This window comes from Canis lupus, chromosome 14 (assembly GCF_011100685.1).
Source record: "Canis lupus familiaris isolate Mischka breed German Shepherd chromosome 14, alternate assembly UU_Cfam_GSD_1.0, whole genome shotgun sequence".
In the NCBI taxonomy this organism is placed as follows: Eukaryota; Metazoa; Chordata; class Mammalia; order Carnivora; family Canidae; genus Canis; species Canis lupus.
Genome location: NC_049235.1, coordinates 32,151,828 through 32,173,989, shown reverse-complemented (window position 1 = coordinate 32,173,989; position 22,162 = coordinate 32,151,828). Strand labels below are relative to the sequence as shown.

Below are 22,162 nucleotides of genomic sequence, written 5' to 3'. Positions count from 1 at the left end.
AACTCTAGAAGCACATGCTTACAGATCAGAGACCACTAGCCTATGGTAGGGAAGTAGAATGGAGTTCCAAGTTGGAACGTTACCTCATTCACCTTGGCTTTGAACATGTCTGGAGATGCTTGATATTGTGGCAGAGGCTTCTGCAGTGCATATTTGTGGTAGAAAAATGATACTTGTCCTAACTAATGAGACAATCAGAAGACACAGGCCTGGTCTTATAACAAGGCTCTGGCTTTGGAGCGGAGGATAACATGACAATTGTCATTTGGAGTCTTCTCCGACCCAGCTCACAAAACTGATTTGATGGGAAGGGGCTTTGAGCAGAGGAGAAAGGGAGGGGTTCACAAAAAAGTCTCACTGAGCTGCTAGTGACTTGGAATGACTGTGTTTTGGGAAATGTGTAATAGAAGGAAGGAATCTGTGGCTTTGCTTTGGTGGATTGGAAACTCCGCTACCAGCAATTCTGGCAGGGATAGAACATAGAATGAGTGGCATCCACACCATCTGAGACTCCTCTGGGACTCCAGAATTCATTATGTAGTGTATGTGTGTGCATGTGTGTTGGGGGAAATGTCTATGGGGAGGCACCTCAAGGATTCTATTCGTCCTAAGATTACATGTAGAGATAAAGCCAGAGGCACCATTTTTCACAATTACTGAGACCTTCTACTTTGTCTCAGATTAGTGCAGTATTTGCTTAATAATTTAAAAATAAATAAAGGCAGGGAGGCACAATAACGTGACCTACTTAATGCCTGTGAACTACACATTTAATAATGGTTAAGGTGGGAAATTTTATGTTATGTGTATTTTGCCACAATTTAAGGAAAAAAATAAGGACAAGTAGGGTGGGGTGGAGGAAAATACAGGTGAATTTTCCCTTTAAGGAAAAGCAGGTACTATTTTAAAATTTAATTTAATAACTAGAACAATGTGGGACAAAGGATAGCCTCAAAGGGATTTCTGCCAGTCAGGCTGAGTAATAATCCTCTCTGGTTGAGTCATTAGCTCTCCTATCTGGTCATTAATCCCTGTACCTTGAGAAAAGACAAGCACCAACTGCAATCTTTCAATCCTACTTTCCAGTAGGATATCCGAATTACACTCATGCCACTGAATCTTTTCCAGACCAGATGTTGGAAGACTTTTCAGTCCTCTGGATGAAAACTGTCCTTCATCTTCTTGATTTATGACAGCCTTTCATTTGATGATCAAACAGAGCCACTAATAATTCTGTTCTAGATGTCTTAGAAGGTCCTTAACATAATATTTATTCCCATAGTCTTTTGGCCTGCTTTCCTCTATCAGAGGCACAGATAGTGCCCTATGCACTCGCTTCCATGTTGGAATATTATTTACATGATTGTTCTTTCCTCTTGGTTCTTTGAAGATCATGCCTCTGTAGGGTGATGCTTGAAATGGCAATCACTCTGGGTGAAGTGTGTCAGGTCCTACACTAAGCCACCCCTGTAACTTGACCCTGTGAGGCCTTGCAATTCCATTGTCACACTCACTGTGTGTCATAAAATGTTTTCTGTTTTACATACTTAACGCAGTAAGGAAGTTTGGGAAATGTAATTCTTGTGAGAAATAAAATTATTGTTTGTTATTTTAATGTCTGTATTTTCTTTTAGAAGATAATGAAAGCAACATCTTAAGAATGAGAAAAATTATTAGAGGACTCAACAGTAAGACTGAAGTGGTTGGAGCATTCGGAGAGAGGCACAGTTAGAAATAGAACTTGCTATTTCTACTTGATTCCCCCCCCCTTCGCTATAAGAATAACACCTCACAATGCAATTGAGAGGTTTAATCATGTTAGTCTTCTTAAACTCTAAATCACACAGCCCATGCAGTAATAGATTGGAAAACACTTGGTTTGATTCTGATAAGGCCACAGACTGAGTATTTATTCTTACCTGCAGGAAAAAAAAAAGTGATTATAGTAACAGTAACTATAAAGAATATATGCAATTTTTAGGGCAGGAGGAAACCTACACTCTCTGCAGAAGAGCGTTCTTATCCATTGTTAGGTGCCTGAAATAATGTTATTATGACTTTTTTCTCCTGCACAGTTTAAGATCTTATGTGTAAATGTCTCTGCAAGGAGTTCAGCCACTTTTTCTAAGTGTGGGAGTATCTGTTTTAAAATCACCTAGGGTATTCAGTTAAAACGCAGATTTGTACCAAGACCATCTGGATCAAAAATTTTGGGGATTTACATTTCAATCAGCCCCCAGGTGATTGTTTTCCACCAAAGTCTATATCACTGCTTAAATCTCTTGCAGTCATTTTGACATAATTGAGCTGTTTTGCTGAGGGCAAATGTTGGCAGGGAGGAGATCTAGAGAGCAGTCTGGATGGGGATGTGGAGGACAGGCAACTCTTAGGGGAAGAAAAAAATTGGACATAAAGACCGACAGGAAATGGGCTAGTAGGAGACATATTTGTTCTATATCACAGTTTGATTTTTGGAATTTGACATTGGGAAGGGTTTAGAGACTGTTCCAGAACTTGCAGTACAGAAAAATAAAAGAAGAAAATACAAACTCAGACCGTAGGCAACCTAGAAGATACAGAGCAGGCATTCTCTTCAACAATGGGCAGAAGTATAGCTTGACACTCCTGCAAACACTATGGGAAATCACAAATTAAAAGAAGCCTTAAAATTTCATAAAAACCACATTTTTTACATCCCCAAACAGAAGAACATGAATGCAAATGACAAAAAGATCAAAACATAAATGCACTTCTACCCAAAATATGACAGAAAATTATAGAAGGAATCTGATATGTATTATAAACCTACTGTATGCCAGGATCTTGCACATACTTGTCTAATTTAATTCTTACAACTGCCCTACAAAGTCCTTATTTTTATGGCCAGATTGGAAAAATTAAAAACCTCAGGATCAGAAAGTTTAAATACCTTGTTTGATAGGATAGTCACATGTGTGTCTGCCTTCAGAGTCCACGTTGTCAACATTGGGCACAGCAGGTTGCATACTGTTGCAGAGACTGGTGCTGGCTACTCACAATCTGTGTTACCCTTGTTGTCCTGAGTATGCAGCTGGACTGCATTTCCAGAACCTCTGCATTGAATTTGCCATATGATGAGTTTACCAAATGGTTTGACAGTGGAGATAAGAGTTCCATTTCTAGGCCTGGCCTAAAAACTTCTAAGAACACTCCTTTCTTTCTCTTCTCTCTTTTTGCTTGACTGTGAGGGAAATGTGTCCCAGGGCAACTTTGGAGCTTACAGACTAAAGATAGCAGAGCCTCTACAGCCTGGGATCCTGGTAATTGTGCAGGAGCTGACCTGCATAAGAAAGCATGATTCCTCATATCCTTGAACCAGGGCACACTTGGATCTATTGATTACAATGATTATCCTGTCATAACTCATGTTGAAGTGAAGAAATCATATTACACTTCTGAAACTCCAGGGACAAATGGGCAAATGATATATAAACAAGTTGTTTATTTAATAGGAAACATACCTGGGGGCCGGGGGGGGGGGCGGCCTGGGTGGTTCAGTCGATTGGGCATCTGCCTTCAGTTCAGGTCATGATCTCGGTGTCCTGGAATCGAGCCCCATGTTGGGCTCTCTGCTAGGTGAGGAGTCTGCTTCTCCCTCTCCCTCTGCTACTCACTCTGCTCATGTTCTCTCTCTCTCAAATAAATAAATAAATAAAATCCTTAAAAAATGTTTTAATAGGAAATATATCCAATAAGTAAATGTACAGAGCCATATTCTACCCAGAGAATAGTTAAAAAATCATAAATTAAAATGTGAAACGTGTGGATTTTGCTGTAGGGACCAACATAATATTTATACAGCACTGAAGCATTATATATTGGTCTGATCTTTTTTGGATGGAGATTAGAAAATATTTATTAAGAGCCATTGTAACTTTTATCCCTTTGAATGGAAATATACTCCTACATATTAATCTTATATAATTATCTGAGATAAAAATTATCAGTATCGAGTTGTATTTGTGATGGCAAACAAACCTCGAATACAAAACCAATGTATTAGAATTCTCCAGAGAAATAGAACCAAGATGTGTGTGTGTGTGTGTGTGTGTGTGTGTGTGTAAAGAGATTAATTTTAAGAGATTGGCTCACTTTGTTCATGTGATTGGATTTCAAGTCCAAAATCCGTGGAGTAGGCCAGCCGGCTAGAGACCCAGGGAAAAGTTGCAATTTGAGTTCAGAGATAGTCTGCTAGTAGAATTTCCTCCTTTTCTGGGAAGGTTGTGTTTTTGTTTTTGTTTTTTAAATGTATATTTTATTTTATTTTTAAAGATTTTATTTATTTATTCATAGAGACAGAGAGAGAGAGAGGCAGAGACACAGGCAGAGGGAGAAGTAGGCTCCATGCAGGGAGCCCGACGTGGGACTCCATCCAGGGTCTCCAGGATCACGCCCTGGGCTGCAGGCAGGGCTAAACCGCTGCGCCACCAGGGCTGCCCTGTTTTTTGTTTTTGTTTTTGTTTTTCCTGCTAAGGCCTTCCATTGATTGGATGAGGCCCACTCCACATATGGAGAGCAATATGCTTCTCTCAAAGTCTACTTATTTAAACGTTAATCTCATCTCATATAAATATTGAGAATTATATTTGACCAAATATCTGGGTACTGTGGCCTAGTCAAGTTGGCACATAGAATTACCATAACAACTAGTATGGTTAAATATCCAAAATTACGAATATGAAAACTATACAGAAACATGGAATGTCATTTTCTCATTTCATGGGAGCTTATTGAATGCCCTCACTGCCAAGTTGTGTGAGTAATGATAGATAAGCCATATCTTTTCATCTTGAGTTGTTCACAGACCAATGAGACAGACATCCTGGGAGATAGTGTGTGGAGTGCGCAGGATTTGCTTGTGGAAGATGGGGATTAGTGACAGATGAAGCTAAGGGAATGGGCAAAGATCAGCCCACAAAGGGCTAAAAGATGAATGTGGTACTGAGGCATTGGGCTTTACCCTATAGAATGGGGAGCCTTTGAAGTGTCTTCTTTTTAAATTTATTATTATTATTTTTTAAAGATAGGGGAGCATGGGTGTGGGTGAAAGGTGAGGAACGGGCAGAGGGAGAGGGCAAGTGAGAATCTCAAACAGACTCCCCACTCAGCTCAGAGCCCAACACAGGGCTTGATCTCACGACTCTAAGATCATGACTCAAGCCAAAACCGAGAGCCAACCTCTTAACTGACTGAGCCACCCAGTCACCCCTGAAATGTCTTTAAAGACAGCAGCTTTGCTTCTCTGGAGGATGACTTTGGTAACAGGATAGGGATTGGTATGTAAGGAGGCCACAGGCTGGGAGACTAGTTAAATAGGCCTGATGAGAAATGACTCCAGCCTGAATTAAAATGGTGGCTTGGAAAATGGAAAGGAGGGAAGAGATTTCAGGGAAATACATAAGGGTCAGCTGCATTGGAATTTTTAAAAAAATATTTCTTTATTTTAGAGAGAGGGAGAGAGAGCATGAGTGTGTAGGGGGAGGGGTAGAGGGAGAGAGAGAGAATCTCAAGCAGACTCTGTGCTGAGCGCGGAGCCTCACTTGGGACTTGATCCTATGACTCTGAGATCATGATCTGAACCAAAATCAAGAGTTGGCTGCTTAACTGACTGAAACCCCCAGGAGCCCCTGAAGGAATGGAATTTAATGGCAGACTGGCTATAGAGTCTAAAGGAGAGAGAGAGAGAGAGAGAGAGGGAGACCAAATGTCAGAGCACTCCCAGATTTCTGGCTTCTGGCTTAGTTGCTTCTCCACCAAGATATAGGATGGAGGAGGAAAAGCAATTTGGGAGAGAGGGGAAAATGAGATTTTGCACCACTTTCGAATATGCTTCACTTCTCTGTTACGTGTGCTTTGGGACAACTACATGCAGAGTGCAGTCAGAAGACAAACCAAATCAGCTATTTTAGCAGAATGAAATGAATAGAAGTCAGAGTTAAGCAAGAGGAAGCCCTTAGGAAACACAGAGCTGATAATTGCAGGAAGCAGCTTCCATCCTAGGGCTGAGGGGACAGGGGAAGAAATTGAGATTGTTAGACCAGGAAGTTTGGGAAGGTCCCCTATGGAGTCAGGATGAGCGGAGGAGAGATGAGCAGGCTGGACCTGAACCCACGAGTGCTGCTGAGAGGACTGGCTGTTGACAGACGGTGCTTCAGGGTGGGAGGGCGCAGAGACAGCCATGCCCTTCTTCCTCCACCATGCTACATCTTCTCAGCACCCCATATTTACAGAGTCTCCACGATGAATGGAGGAGAAATGTAGTGTGCATAGTAATAAAAGTCCCAGCATCCCAGAGTATAGGGTACTGAAGGATGGTTTCAAAGATGAAAAGAAAAACTTAATTTAGGAAACAATGTATTCAAAAAGGAGGCATCAATGATCAAGAGTTAGGAAAAGACATCAAACTAAAGCAAGGAGAAGAAAACAGCATTGAGAAGCAGTAATTAATGAAATTGAAAAGCAATGCATAATTAAGAGATTCAACAAAGCCAAAAGTTTTTTTTTTTTTTAAACTAGCAAAATGGATAAACTTAGACTGATCATGAATAAAAGAGAAAACTTGGCAAAATTCACCAGTATCTTGGCTGGAGAAAGGATATTACTGTATATTCTATCAGCATTAAAGAGAGAAAAGAAGACGTTTGGAACGACTTGACCCAGTGCATCGAAATCCCTTGAAATTAAAAATGAGAAGTAAATGTTTCTTCAGTGTTCGAACCTCGGAGGCCCCAGCCTGCTAGCACTGTGCTGCTAGCACTGCAAATGACTGGAATGACCAGAAGGAGCCCTCTGATTTTAGAAAAATCTAGGTCAGCTCAAGCACCGTGGGTTCTTCCGAGATGAGCAAATGCTCAGACTAGGACAGCATTCGTTGTAGTTTGTTCATCCCACTACCAACCAGCTTGCCACACAGAACGGGGTGAATCGCACTAACAATGTAGAGCAGACACACAAGAGTACATTGTGTGTGATTCTGCTGAGCATTCAAAGGCAAGTGGAAACCAGCAACCACAGGAAACCAGACCTGTGGTTGCTTTGGTGGAGAACTAGGGACAATGAGGCATGGAAGAGGCTTCTGGGATGCTGGATCAGTATGTGGTCATCAGGTGTACCTGATTTGAGAAAATTCATCAAGCTGTACTTGTATAGCTTATGTACTTTTCCAAAGGCATGTTCTGCTTTAATAAAAAAAAAAAAAAACCATTAAAATTCAGTTAGGATAGAGCCTAAGAGAGGGATTCCGTCTGGCTTGAGTCTCGTTCCTTTCCTACTCTTACTTGACCCTGCATTGTCTTCAAATTTGCTTCTGCACTTCCCTTTAACCAGGTCAGCAACTTTTTTTAATCAGGGAGGACTTGAGGTCTGGTTTGCCATGGCTGGAGTGGTTGAAATGCAGAAATACCTTTTGGTTTTCATTAGGAAGATGTCATTGGCTGGACTGCATGTGTGCATGGAGCCGTGCGGCCCTGCAGGGCTGTCAATCAGGGGCTCTCTGCCAGTGCCAATGCAATCAGCTAAAATCCTTAGCAGCACTGCTCCTTCCAAATGCTGGGCAGATAGAAATGTGATGAATCTCTCTGGCTTTCGACAGGAAAAAAGATATCTGGGGCTGGACATGCCCCAGAAGTCCATTCCACTGCGCTGTTCCTAGCAGGCCGTTAGCAGACATGCCCCTGACCAGAGTGCCCAGATGCCAGGCTGTCTGCTTGCAGCTGCACGGGGATTTTGACTGCTCAGCTTTTTCAGGGCTTCTCGCTTCTGGGTGTTACCTGCATAGCAATGACTTTAATGGGTTGAATTTAAAAATTATACATTAACTAACCTCCTTAAATATTCATAAGACACACACAGAGACAGACACAGACACACAAACATAGACACAGATGTGCAGACACACATTAGCGCTTTTAAAAAGTCCCCAAATTATGTTAAATATGCTCAATTTGGAGGAAAAAATCAGTACGAGCAGCTAGGTAAGTTGTCATAGGAGCTACAATGGTAGATCACTGATTTTTTTTACTTTTCAACTGAGTACACTGGTTTCAATGGGCACAGTGTACTTCAGGGTCTTTCACATAGTGACAAACACTTAAATTAACAGCAGTCTTTGCATCGCTTGATCAAAGGTTTGACCGCTTTCTGGCTCAGTCCTGTAACAGGTGGCAAATAGGTGCGAGTCTGGGAAAGTGGGCTGGGGGACGACGGGGTGCCAGAGAGAGTCCTGCGGGGAATCTGTTCACGGCCGGGCTCTTGATTAGTTTTCAAACACAAGCAAGATGTTCAGCCACTGACACGGAAACAGAATCCTAGAGGCCACCTCTCGGTTTCTTGCTCTCATTTTTGAAAATATTCTAAAGCTTTGATACTTGCCCCTGGACCGTTGCAAAGTATTTTAGAGCAGCTCCCAATGCTTCATCCCTGTGTATTGTGATTTTAAGGCAAACAATAAAGCCCTTATGAGGATTACTTCTTAAAATTGTTTTTATTTTTTAAAGTTTGTAGTAGAAAGTTTCTAACAGATCCAAAGCACAAAGAACAGAATAAAAAGTTACTAACTTACTACCCAGATGAAGGAAACCAATATTATAAAGGTAGTTGAAATAGTCTGTTGCTTGTTCCTCCTCTCTCCTATAGGGTTCCTATTCTTCTTATTCTTTAGTCAGATGTTTATCACTGTGTGAACTTTTTAATTCTATATATATATATATGCATATATACACATCTATATACATATATCTCATACTCAATACTTAATCCTTTTAGTATATATTATACTATGTAATATATGTATATATCCTTAATACTTAATTTCTTAATATATTGTGCATATATTATACAGTATATATTATATACTTAGAGATATATATATGTAATTAAGGATATATATACATATTTTATATGTAAGTGGTATGTGGTGTGTGTGTGTGTACAGTATTGCTTTGCATTTAAAAATTTTATATAAATGATCTCATACTGTATATAGTCTTGTTATTTGCTTTTTCGTCAAGTTTTTGCTAATGTAGCACAGATCCACTCATTTTTTCTGCTCTGTAACACTCTATTGCATTTATACATTACTATTAGTCAATTTTCCTGTTAGTGGGTATTAGTTTATATTAAATAGTAAGATAAATATTTGCTGCAAAAAAAACAGAAACTATGTAACCACTTGGGGTTTTTTTATTTCTATTTAGTTGTTTATTTATTTTTTTTTTGTGGGGGGAGTTAGGTCAATAAGCTTTTGTTTCCTAATCAGTGTATTTAGAAAAAGGCAGTCCTTGGTCTTCAGTAAACAGTGTTATTGGGACCTGGATTGAGAGCAAATTTATGATGCTACTCTTTATTCTAGCATTTTAATGACCTCATTTCTACTTCCATCTCCTTCATGGTTGGGAACATTCTGTCAAAGCCCATTCTCTTTTTCTCTGTCTCTCTCTTAATTGAAATATAATTTACATACCATAAAATTCACTCTTTAGAGCATAAAACTCAATGATTTTTAGTGTGTTTACAAAGCTCTGCAATCATCGTTATAATTTAATTCCATAACATTTCATCATCCCAGAAGAAAATCCCATTCCCATTAGTAGTCACTCCCATTCCTCCCTACCCTAGCCCTTGAAAACCACCAGTTTACTTTCTGCGCCAGCAGATTTGCCTTTTCTGGAAATTTCCTATAAATGGAACAAAATATGTGGTCTTTTGTGAGTGCGGTCTTCATTTAGTTAAAATTTTCATTCAGTACTTCATTCCTTTTTATGCATGAATACTATTCCATTGTACGGATACTCCATGCCTCATTTAGTTATTTGTCAGTTGATGGACGTTTAGATTGTTTTCACCTTTTGGCTATTATAAATAATGATGTTCTGAACATACGTGCATAGGTTTTTGTGTAAAGGCATGTTTTTCATTATCTTGGGTATATACCAAAGGAATGGAATTGCTGGGTTCAACTTTTTGAGGAGCCTCCAAACTCTTTTCTAAAATGACTGTACCATTTCACATTCCCATCAGCAATGTCTGAGAGTTCTCCACAACTTCGCTGACATTTGTTACTGTCTTTTTTTTAAGCTACCTTTAATAATAAAGCCAATACAGCTACTTCTAAGTTCAACTGGTTAGAAGTGTGCACAATTCCTTTTTTTTCATCTTTCAAGTTTTTATCTGAATTATAGATAGTTGACATACAGTGTAATATTGGTTTCAGGAGTAGAATTTAGCAATTCATCAGTTACATAGCACATCCAGTGCTCATCACAACACGTGCCCCCCTTAATGAGAAGTGTGCATAGTTCTGAGCAGTCTCTATCACACATTTGCTAGATTTAAAAGACTGTCTTACTTAATCTCACTGTAGTTAGTATATTAGTGCTGTGACATGTAGTGAAGAGATTTAGTTTCCACGGTTCACTTTAGCTCAACAGAGAATAGAGAATTTGGGGCCGAAATTATAACCAGATTATGACCAATTCTCTAAGCAAAAGAAACAAAGTAACTGCTGAGGTTACAAAGATGCAGTAATTCTCTTCATAAGGCTTTGTGCTGCTTTGTGAACTGCATTATTAAAAACCACGAGTTTAACAAAAACCTTACAAGCCAACTCATTGAAACAGGCATTTGGCCAATAAGGATTTAATTTAACACCAATACATCTTCGGATTTTAGACTTATTTAGGACCATTTGTACATATTCGTAGAATATTTCATTTACTCTAACAGATGACTAGATAGTGAGACCCTTCAGTGAGACCCTGACCTAAACATATTGTTTTACTTATATAACAACACTAAACATGGAACCTTTCACTTTGTGGCACTGCATGATGGTCTACAGGGCATCCTTCAAAAGCTACAATTAAAGATCCACCTAGCTTTTCAGCAATACAAGCCCCATTGAGGTCTTCTGGTCCATTTGCTTGACTTTTGTGTTTTATGCTTTGAAATTTCTTTTTGATTGTATCCTGGGAGCTTGCATAGATCACTTTAGTTTTCAGAGACGCTAGTTCTGGTGCCCTAGTCCAATCCTCTCACAGAAGGCAGTTTCTATCCTTGGAAACCAGGAAGAGAGCAATCTCTAAGTCTCTCAGATTCTTATTCCTCTCAACTTGAAGGTCCAAGGACAGAGGCATAACCATCACCTCAGGTCTGGAAATTGTTTAAACACGCACACACACACACACACACACACACACACACACACAAGCCATCAACTGCTCTTTTCTGGATTCCTTGGCTTCAAAGCTTGCATCATACAAAACACAGTGACATCTTTTCAGGAAGTATTTGCACAAACTGCTTGAAAGGATCAGTTATGGTTACACCAACATCTCTAACCAAGATTTATTTCCCTTCTTCTACAACGATGCACTATTTGTTGGTCCGGAGACCAAGAACAGCAGCCTTCTTTCTTTTCTTGATTTCTTCTGGTGAGGGCATTTCCAAATGATCATGTCATAAAAAAATGTGATATACTTCATTTGCAGCTTGCATTCCTGAGGCCTATCTCCACCATTAGAATATATACTTCATAAGGATGGGGACTTTATCTTGCATATTGAATCTCCAAAGGCTACCATAGTACCTGGTTCCTCCCAGAGACAGAGGATAGGGTCCCCCTTCATGGGCTCGGGTCTGTGGGTGGGTCCTCTTTTATCTACTATGGATGAGAAGACTGGGCTCAGGCTGGCACCTGCTGATGGGGTATGGGCAAAGGATCAAGCAGGACAGGAGACCCTTCTTTCCATCATGCCCTGGGATGGGGTCATGTAGCACCCCATTCCTGTTATTGTCTTTTAGAATATTATTACAGCCATCCTATTGGATCTGAAGTGTATCTCTTTGTGGTTTTGATTTTCATTTCCCTAATGACTAATAATTGTGTTGGGTATTTTTCATGTGATTATTGGTCATTTGTATTTTTTTTAGAGGAATTTCTGTTCAAACCTTTGACCATTCAAAACTTGGATTGTTTATCTTTTAATTGCTGAGCTCTAAGAGTGCTTTACATATTATGGACATTATATCCTTATGTGATATGTCATTTGTGGTTTTTTTCTCCCATTCTGTGGGTTATCATCTCACTTTCTTGATAGTGCCCTTTGAATCACAAAATTTAAAAAATTTTGTCAGTTTATGCATTATTTTTCCTTTCATGCTTTGTGCTTTGATGTTATATCGTAGAAACTGTTGCCCAATTCAAGGTCACAAAGACTTCTGTTTCCTTCTAACAGGTATGGCCTTAGTTGTACCTCTTACATTTTAATCCATTTTGAATTAATTTTGTACATGGTGTGAAATAGGGTCCAAATTCATTCTTTTGTATGTGATTAACAGCTGTCTAGCACCATTTGTTGAAAGCAGTCTTCTTCCCTCATTGAATTATCTTGAGACCATTGTCAAAAATCGATTGATCATAAGTATATGAATTTACTTCTGGGTTCTCATTTCTATTAATCTCTATGTCTATATTTATGCCAATACTGCAGTCTTGATTCCTGTAGCTTTGTAATATTTAAAATAAGGAAGTGTGACACCTCCAACTTTGTTGTTTTTTTCCAAGGTTGCTTTGGCTATTCTGGATCCCACGCGTGGATGAGCCTATCAATTTCTGCAAAAAAACCAGCTGAGACTTTATTATGTTGAATCTGAAGATGAATCTTTGGAGTTTTGCCATCTTAACAAATTCAGAAGATCTTAATATCTTCTGATCCATGACCTTGGGACATTTTTTATTTAGTAGGATCTTTTTCAATTTCCAGTAATATTTTGCAGTTTTCAGTGTATAAGCCTAGCAATTCTCTTTTTAAAAATTCTTTTGTTAAATTTATTCCTAAGTATTTTATTGTTTTCAATTCTGTTATAAATGGGGTTGTTTTCTTTTTTCTTTCTTTTTCTAAAAAAAAAAATTTATTTAAGTAATCTCTACACCCTATATGGGGCTCAAACTCCTGACCCTGAGATCAAGAGTCGCATGCTCCTCCTCTGACTGAGTCAGCCAGGTGACTCTGGAGTTGTTTTCTTAAATTTTGAATTGTGAATTTCTAGGGAACACATTCCCTTTTGTCCAAGAATGAACTTTCAGTTTGATTAAAATAGCTCTTGAAAATGTACTCTCAAATTTGGTTTAGCAGAAAAGATGATGGTTCTGACCTGAAGAATTTAGAGAGAATGTTAAGGCCACATAGGCAAATTTTTGGAACTGTTCAAAATTTGAACTCAGTTCTGAAATTGAGTTTAATCTCATTAGAGGACACAGAGCATGTATGTGTGTATATGCATACACACACATGCATCTGTAGTAAGTCACCAGTGAAAAATTCTTGGCTGGTGCATATTAAGACAGGCACACAAAAGCATTCATTTCCAAAAGGAGCATTTTGGAAAACATGTTATTCTTTAGACTTCAGTCACTATAATTCTGAAACTTGATTAGCAATTTCTCTTTGCCCACATAGTCATATTTATAAGACTTAAAATAGTTCTTTAAAATATGTTTCTGTTAAATATACCTGAGCTATCCCCTGAGGGTAGGTTCATGTCTCAAGGATACCAAGTGTACTAAGCACTCACGTGTCTCTCATAAACTTTTACAATCTCCAGAAGTGCCTGTAATGTGCAGTAGGTCATCAAAAGGGATTTCATTAATTGCATTTATCCTATCACTAACCAACTGATGCTCTTAATTCCCTTCATTTCCAGGGTAGAAGTAAGAGAATCTGTGGCTATTTATGATTCCAGAATCACCCTGTAAATTTCTGAGAAGACAAAAGAGAACAACTTTTGCTAAGATTTTCCTTCTAACAAGGTCCTGAACAAAACAAACTTCTTTGGTGATGCCTGAGATGAGACAAACGTTGGGGACCTGCAGCCAGGCTGCCCCTGGCCTACGGAGCAAAGGCCACAACTGTGAAGCAGCACTGCCCTCTTGTGAGGAGACTAGAAAACCGACCAGCTTCCCAAAGTCCCCTCCGTGCATCTGTGCCTGTTTATAGTAAAACTGTAGCCTCATTGGAATCTAAACTTTGTGCACCGCCAATTTCTGCAGCAGCTTCCCATCACGGGCTCACAGAGCCCCTGACACTCAATTTTTATCCTCAAAGAACATTTCCAGGGTTCTAAAAATCATGATCCTCCTTGCCCCACCCCCTAAGTAATTGAAAGTGTCTTAGATGATTAAAACCTCACCATGTTTCACCAAATGAGCGTAGTTCAACAGCGCCAAGTATGGTTCTCCCTCAGTAATGGGTGCTTCATGACAACAGGAAATTGACCAGATGGCGGAAAGCAGGAAAGTCGACGTAGACGGTCTGCTTCTTGCAGATATGCTGCCCCTCCTTTTTGTGGTGAGAAACTGGAGGCCTAGAGAAACACGGATATTACCAAAGCATGGGATGCCACATCCTTGTCTCTTGTGCCTTGGTCCAGCCCTGTTATTACTGCAGGATGTGACAGGATGTCATTCTTTAAAGGCAGCAGCTGCTTATGTGACAGTTCTGTCGACTTGGTAGATTGGCACTGTGAAGGACGTTGAACATGGAGATTTCCTCACCCATCCAATTAGACTCTCATTTTAAATATCTGTTCCCTGAACCTTAGCCTTCCTTCCCTTGAAAATGGTGATGTTTGGGAGAAAGAAGATATAGGAAGGTGGGAAGAGTGGAATCAGAAACCAGTCAGGCATTCACAGTGGTTTGTTCCTTACACCAAGTAGAAAAGGGGAATTAAAACTATGGAGCAGAGAGGATTGCTTTTCTCTCTTTTGCTTTCTCATTTCTCTACTCTTTTTCCTGGTCTCCTGCAATCCCCTCTCTTTTTAAGTAGCTGACAAAACGTGTTCTTAAAATTACCAAGTAACCTGGTTACACCATCTTTCCCCTCATCTGACTGTATTTGTTTCCTTTAACCCATTTTCCCAGTCCACTTCCCAGTGTCCAGTCTGGTAAAAAAGTCACTCTTCACAAGCCCTGGTTGAAATTCATGTATGACGAGATCAGAAATCAGAGTTTGCTTCAATCATCTGTCATGAGGGGTGAAGGCTTTCATGCTGAGCCCTCTCCTGAGCTTCATTTTGCTTATTCACTCAGTGGTATGTATTGAGAATCATTTCTAGGGCTGATGCTTATGCCTACATGAGTTGAATATTGTACAGCCACACTTGGCAGCCCCAAATAAAGCACAGTCTTTGTTTTCATAGAGTTTACAGGCTAGTACAAGGAGATCCTATCTGATGGACGCATGCTGATCGTATTATATTCTATTTGGATGGCTCAATCACCTTAGGGTCACTGTATTCAAGTCTAGATTCAGTAGCTTTTACTCAGAAATCCAAGCTTGGGACTCAGGTGTTGTCCTAAGCATCTCAGTCTCCCACAGTCCTTCAGGTACTCCAACCCATCACTCTCTCTCACCACTGTCACTGTGCATACACTTACCTGTGTGCTTCATGTGCTATGCAGGGTGCCTGCGCAAGAGGGCCAGTGGGGCTGAAACCACAACTCAGCCCTGCCCCTGGCACAGGTCTGCCTCATGTCGGAGGAAGGCCAATTTTTCTTGTCACAAAGGGCTCTTTTTCAAGCCATGTGTCTGCAAGGTAGTGTCTTTCTTCTAATTCCTCTGCCTACCAATGATGACTCATGGATTTTTAAAAATTGGTACAAAAATGTCTTAAAGAGTAGTGGCCAACTGTCTACTGAGATACTTCAGTGACATCCTAACTGTTCTCCTTGCTTACTTCTCTCTTCTAGTCCACCCTCTCAGGCACCTGGTCAGGATAATATTTATAAAACTCAAAAGTGACCATGTTGTGCCTTGCCTAAAATCCTTCTTTTGTGGCCTATTTCTCTCAGAAAAAATAAAAATTGCCATTTAGGAAAATTCCTAATACGCTGCCAGTTCCGTTGCTGCCAGAGTGCCATTTTCTACCTTGCCGTTGAGTCTTGGGGGTCTCCTTTCAGTCCCTCAAGGTTCCATGTTGTCTTTGTCTCCATCCCTGTTAAGGACTTATGTTTGCATCACCCCTGAATTTTTATATGTTGAAATCCTAATCCCCAGTGTGATGGCAGTGGGAGGTGAGGTCTTGGAGAGGGATTTTAAGTTTATTTTTATTTTTTTATTTTTTTAATTTTTATTTATTTATGATAGTCACAGAGAGAGAGAGAGAGGCAGAGACACAGGCAGAGGGAGAAGCAGGCTCCACACACCGGGAGCCCGACGTGGGACTCGATCCCGGGTCCCAAGGATCGCACCCTGGGCCAAAGGTAGGCGCCAAACCACTGCACCACCCAGGGATCCTGGATTTTAAGTTTAGATGAGGTCATAAGGGTTGAATCCTTCTAATGGGATTAGTACCTTTAGAATTACAGACATGAGAAAGGTCTCCCTATCTCTCCATCATGTGAAGATACAGTAGGCTGACCACCATCTATGAGTCAGAAAGAGGGCTGTCACCAGGAACTGAGTTGGCCTGTACCTTCATCTTGGACTTGCCAGTCATCAGAACTGTGAGAAAAAAATTCCATTCTTGAAGCCATGCAGACTTCGGTATTTTGTTACAGCAGCTTGAACAGACTAATACTGTCCCTTTTAGGTGCTTTTCTCTCCATCTTAAATAGTCACATGGCTTGGTCACTCAGCTCATGGCTTGTCTTTCATGGTTTTGTCCACATGTGACTTTGCCTCAAGCATTAATTATCCTTGTAATAAGGTTGACTTCCTATGTTCTCCTTGGAACATCATTAGAGCTCAAGAAGTGTGTCTTAAATGAATACATTGATTTTATATTTAAAATGTTAGAAAAACATACTCCTGCTTCTTCACAGTTCCCTCAAAAGAAGTAAGATCACATTAAGCATGATTGTTTCAGTGGAAAAACTTGTGATACAAATAAGCAAACCAATCAAGTGGGAAATATTTGGTGGGTATACAGGTGCGTGGAGGCAGGGATAAAATCCCCCAAAAGACACACTGAGCACATGCTTAGATCACCAGTTAATAGGACACAAACAAAAAGAAAAAAATAATGATATTTCAGGAAATGCATTGCATTATTTTCATGGTAAGAGTCTGAGCTTTGCTGAAACTCCTTCTACTGCAAGGTTTAGATTTTTACCAGAAGTGATATTGCATATGGTAGGTGGTGGTGGCATGGGAAGCATTATCTCTAATGCTCAGGACTTCTGAAGATCTTCATCAAGCCCTGACAGGCCTTGATGCACCGACTGTTGGTCAGAGTTTAATTTCCTGGATTTATAACAAATCTTCTGTTAGTTTCTGAGTGCATATGACAGGGCAAAATTTCATTTTTCTGGAATGAAACCTGAAGGGGTTGGAGCTTTAGAGGACAGGCAGTACGTATCTTACCATTAAAGCAGAACATTTGCTTCAAGTACTAGGCTTTGCTGATCACTGGTGAGCATTCAGGGACAAAGTCCCGGTGGAGAGGAGGAGAAAGGTCTCCCAGCTGGTGACCTTCACTCAGTTCATTTGGCCACTCTGGAGGCTGATGTGATTGGCTTTCCTTTTCCCATACACCCCTTGTGCAGCAGGTTGCCCTTCCTGACTTACTGTGTTCATTCAAGATTGCTCTGGAGGCATCTTTTTTTAAAGACTTTATTTAGTCATGAAAGGTACAGAGAGAGAGGCAGAGACACAGGCAGAGGGAGAAGCAGGACCCCGGGATCACCACAGCCGAAGGGAGATGCTCAACCACTAAGCCTCCCGGGTGCCCCTCTGGAGGAATATTCTAACCCGATTTTACCTTTGTAAGGAATGTAATGGATGATCCTACAGTAAGATTTACTAAGGTCCAGAAGTCTCTAAAGATGGCCTTCATCAAAAGGATTTCTGTTCCTTGCAAGGGGGAAAAAATACCAAATTAGGACAAGTAGTGGGATGTGAGATGGGAGGAAAATCACAGGAAGAGTTAACAGACTCAGTCATGACATACATCAAAAATGAAAATGTTTAGCTTACATAACAGGGAAAATTCAACCACATGGATAGAAAGAAAACATGGAAAGACAGCTTATAAAATTAAATTTTGTGCTGTTTATCAACTTGAATATCTTCATCTTCCCCTTTATTGACACAGATTTCTCTCTGGTGAAATCATTTCAGTGAGTAAGAAAGGCTTCACCCACTGGCCTTGTCTGGGATGAGGGCTCTCTGGGACACCATCATCATTGTTTGCACTACTTGGTTTGAGTGACGCAAGACTCAAGCAGCAACCTGCAGTGGCGTTGGCCTCTCTCAGTGCCTCGGGCCTTGTTCTAGACAATATTTCTTTTTAGGCTAAGGGGTGGCCGGCTGCCCACACTGCTTTATTCTCAGTACCGAATGAAACCTCCCTTAAGTGTTACTACATGTTAATAAACATAGTCAGTGAAACCCACTTAAAAAGAATGACCTGTTTATGAAAGAAACCTTTTGAAAGACAGAATATTTTCCCCTGTGGGCCAAAGCTTAGGCAGAAAAACAAAGAGCTCTTTCAAAGGCTTAAAACATGATGGAGGATAGATTCTGACTTTCTAACTACAAAAATAATGATACTTTTAGCTCCAACCTGCTTTGCTCCAGGGGGCTGTAAATACACTTTACAGGCACAGGTTGAGCCTTTCCAACTTTCTACCTCAAATGCTATTTGAACTTGTTAAGGGCAAGCAATGTTAGCCCAAATTTATATATGAGAGAAACTGAGGCAATAGAAATCGAAGTGATTTGTCTGATGCCACCAAATAACTTAGAGGTGAAGTCAAGAATAGAACAAGTGGAGACTGAATGCTTATGTGACACTTGAACATTTCCTAACATCAGAACTAGCTGCCTTCTCCCTTGTCTTTTCCTTTTCTCTTTCTTCTTTGTCTTCCACTTTATGTTTCATTGACAGTGAATTGGGCCCAGTATGAGTGCTGGCACTTCCATCAGAAAGCCGGGGTTGGTCCAGGAGGCAAAGGACCTATGGGTTGTATTAACAAATTTGTCTAGCTTGTTATTATTCCTATGAACAATTAAATATAACTTGCAAAACTGATCTGGAAAACAAGAACATTCTTTCATCTTAAGTACTTTGTCTCTCAAGAAATACTACTCTAGGGTATAAAATTTTACAATTTTTAAATCTCCAGTCCTTGGCATTTTTGAAAAAAAGATTTTATTTATTTATTCATGAGAGACACAGAGAGAGAGGCATAGAAGAGACATAGGCAGAGGGAGAAGCAGGCTCCATGCATGGAGCCCAATGTGGAACTCGATCCCAGGACCTCGGGATCATGCCGTGAGCCAAAGGCAGACACTCAACCAATGAGCCACCCAGGCATCCCTGATTGGCATTTTTCTAAAGAAATGTTGCCTAAACAGTTTTTAATTTCCCCCTATGATTTGTGTCCTAGCTATCAAGTGTACATTTATTCACTTATTCATTAGTGTTTTTATTTTACAATTATTTATTTTGAACTTACTTTTGGCTCAGTACTGGGCTGTGTAATGACTATTGTAGAGCAGATCAAAAATAATTTTCCTTTGACTTTTCCTTAAGAAGTGTATTTAAAGCTTAGGAGTTGGTTTCTGGTTAGTTAATTTCCTCCAAAAAGAGAATTGAAAGTTAACTTAATGGAAATAAGTGTCACTTTGAGTAACCATTATTGAGTACCGTCTAACACTCTTTCAAAATACATCAATACACTTCTCTTGTCATGCCTACATGGTACCAAGTACCTCATGGCCTTGGGAAGGTTAGTTTTCTAGAGATGTTTAAGAATAAGAAAAAAAAAAAATCAATACCTAGCCTTGACAGGTAGTAGAACCAAAATAATCCTAGAGACAATGTAAGGTAAAAGCTAAAGCCTTCTACTTTAAGGGGCACCAAAGCAGTTCAGTGAATTAAGCAGCCCTCTGACTCTTGGTTTTGGCTCAGGTCATGATCTCAGGGTCATGAGCCTGTGAGATGGAGCCCAGCATGGGGCTCTGCATGAAGTCTGCTTGAGATTCTCTCCCTCTCCCTCTGTTCCTCTCCCCACTTGCACAGTCTCTCTCTAAAATAAATGAAATCTTAAAAAGAAAATAAAGCTTTCTATCTGAAATAACTTTTTGAGGGTATTTAAAAGAGATTTTCTAGACAAATAAAAGCCAAATCAGAAAATATTTCTTTACATAAAAACTTACATGTGAGTATTCATAGCAGCTTTATTTATCTTAGCCAAAATGTAGAACCAACCTAAATGTTCAACAATAGTTGAATGGATAAACAAAATGTGGTATATCCATACAGTGGAATGTTACGTAACCATAAAAGGGAATAAAGAAAGTACTGATACTGATATTACAATATGGATAAACTTGGAAACACTCTGCTCATAAATGAAAGAAGTCGGACATAAAAGGCCACATACTGCATGATTTTATTTATATGAAATGTTCAGAATTGGTAAATCCATAAAGTTAGGAAGTAAATTTTTATTTTTATTTTTATTTATTTTTTATTTTTGGCCAGGCTGCAGGGGAAGTAACTGCTAATGGGAGTAGATATTTCTTTCAGGGTAATGAAAAATCCTAGGCCTGGACAGTGAAGATGGTTGCACAACCTTGTGAATATACCAAAAATCCCAACTAAATTGTATACTTTAAAATGGTGAACTTTAATGACATATGAATTATATTTGAATAATAACAATGACAACAGCAATAACAACATCAAACAGCATAAACCACCACAATAAACTTGAAAATAGTTAAGTGAGGGGCCTTGATGGCCTCCTGGCCATGGCAGGAGCCTCGGGTTCCACCTTAGAGAAAGGGACCAGCTTTGAGAGATTGCTTAGCTGTGCACGAAGGAGCATGGTGGAATGCAGACTGTCTCCAGTGAAGGGTTTGTCATTGTGAGGGAGTACATGAGGCCCCTCAATGACATCTACTTGCAAATCTCACTTGTATCTTCCAACAGGAAAGTTTCTGTTTATGCTTCAAGACTTTGCTCAGTCCATCCAACAACACTTCACTGCCTTTCAAAGATTGGAATACTTGAAGGTGTCTCCCTTTGAACACAAACAAATGAAATTAACCAAAGTGTGTGGGACTGTAGAAACCCAGAAAAGATTGAAGTATGTGGAAGGGAAGTCCTAGCTGTCACATATGGAAGAATGAAAATCTTCCCTCCACCCTCTAATCTTGGGAGGTAGGCATGGAGAGAGTCATCCACGGTGCAGTTCCAGGAACACGGTCTATTTGCTGCTTCTTCCCAGGGCAAGGTGACTGCCTCCTTCCTTTGTACTCAAGTCAACCACAGTGATGGTATCCTGTTATAAATTCTTTCCCTTTTCATTCGAGTCTCTGAGATGTGGGTTTGGGAACACTCTCATGACACATGGCAAAACAAAGACTGCACAAATTGCATACTTTCCACCCCTCCCTTCTTTTATTTTATATAAATTACTACTTGTGAATGGAATGTCCCACACCTTTGGTTATTAGACATCCTGATGACGTCAAGTGGGTGCTTTTTTCTCACAAAGGGAGGATTGTCACATGCCAAATAGCTAGGGAGCCTTGGTGTACAAGAACATAGACATATACAAATTTTGTGGCCGACCTATCACAGCAAACAATTATAGGGTTATTATGAAGATCAATGTGGTTATATGTGTGGGAGCAGTTTGTATAATCAAGCCCTATGTATATATGTTTTCTTGTTGTTGTTTTGGATGGAAGATAACTGCCAATCTTTCTTCTCTTAAGATACTGGACTGGTATGGAATGAGAATATTTAGACATGTGACTAGAAGTTTGGAATGAAAATGTAATGGGCTAGAATTTGTGGGGGAGGCAGCATCATAACCTTTCCTCATCAATCCAGAGGAGAGAGATGCTTTTAGATCACAAGAAAGATTTTGTTTTTCTACCTAAAAATACTTCCCTTTTTTGAGGACTACTCAGAAAGGATAGCTTCTTTAATGAGAAGTAATATCATCACAGTGTAATGTCTGACATGTTAGGTCACCCATTCCACACTTGTCTGAGTGCATAGGATGAGAAAAACCAGATAGAGTCTACCATGAACATCCATGATACCCATGGTGCTTAGAGCAAAAAGTAATTCTAGAAATAACTTTTTTTTTAAAGATTTTATTTA

The 22,162-nt window shown here is 39.8% G+C and overlaps 1 protein-coding gene and 1 pseudogene across 1 annotated transcript in view; one reads left to right on the top strand and one right to left on the bottom strand.

The window, feature by feature from the left end:
- SNX13 (sorting nexin 13) overlaps positions 1–14,028 on the top strand; it is a 179,882-nt gene extending 165,854 nt beyond the window's left edge. The window contains exon 29 of the mRNA XM_038557025.1: positions 13,741–14,028. The gene's annotated coding sequence lies outside the window, so the exon portion shown is untranslated. The remainder of the gene's footprint in view (positions 1–13,740) is intronic.
- Positions 10,778–16,516, bottom strand: LOC100855891 (annotated as a pseudogene).
- Between the last annotated feature and the right edge of the window lie 5,646 nt (positions 16,517–22,162).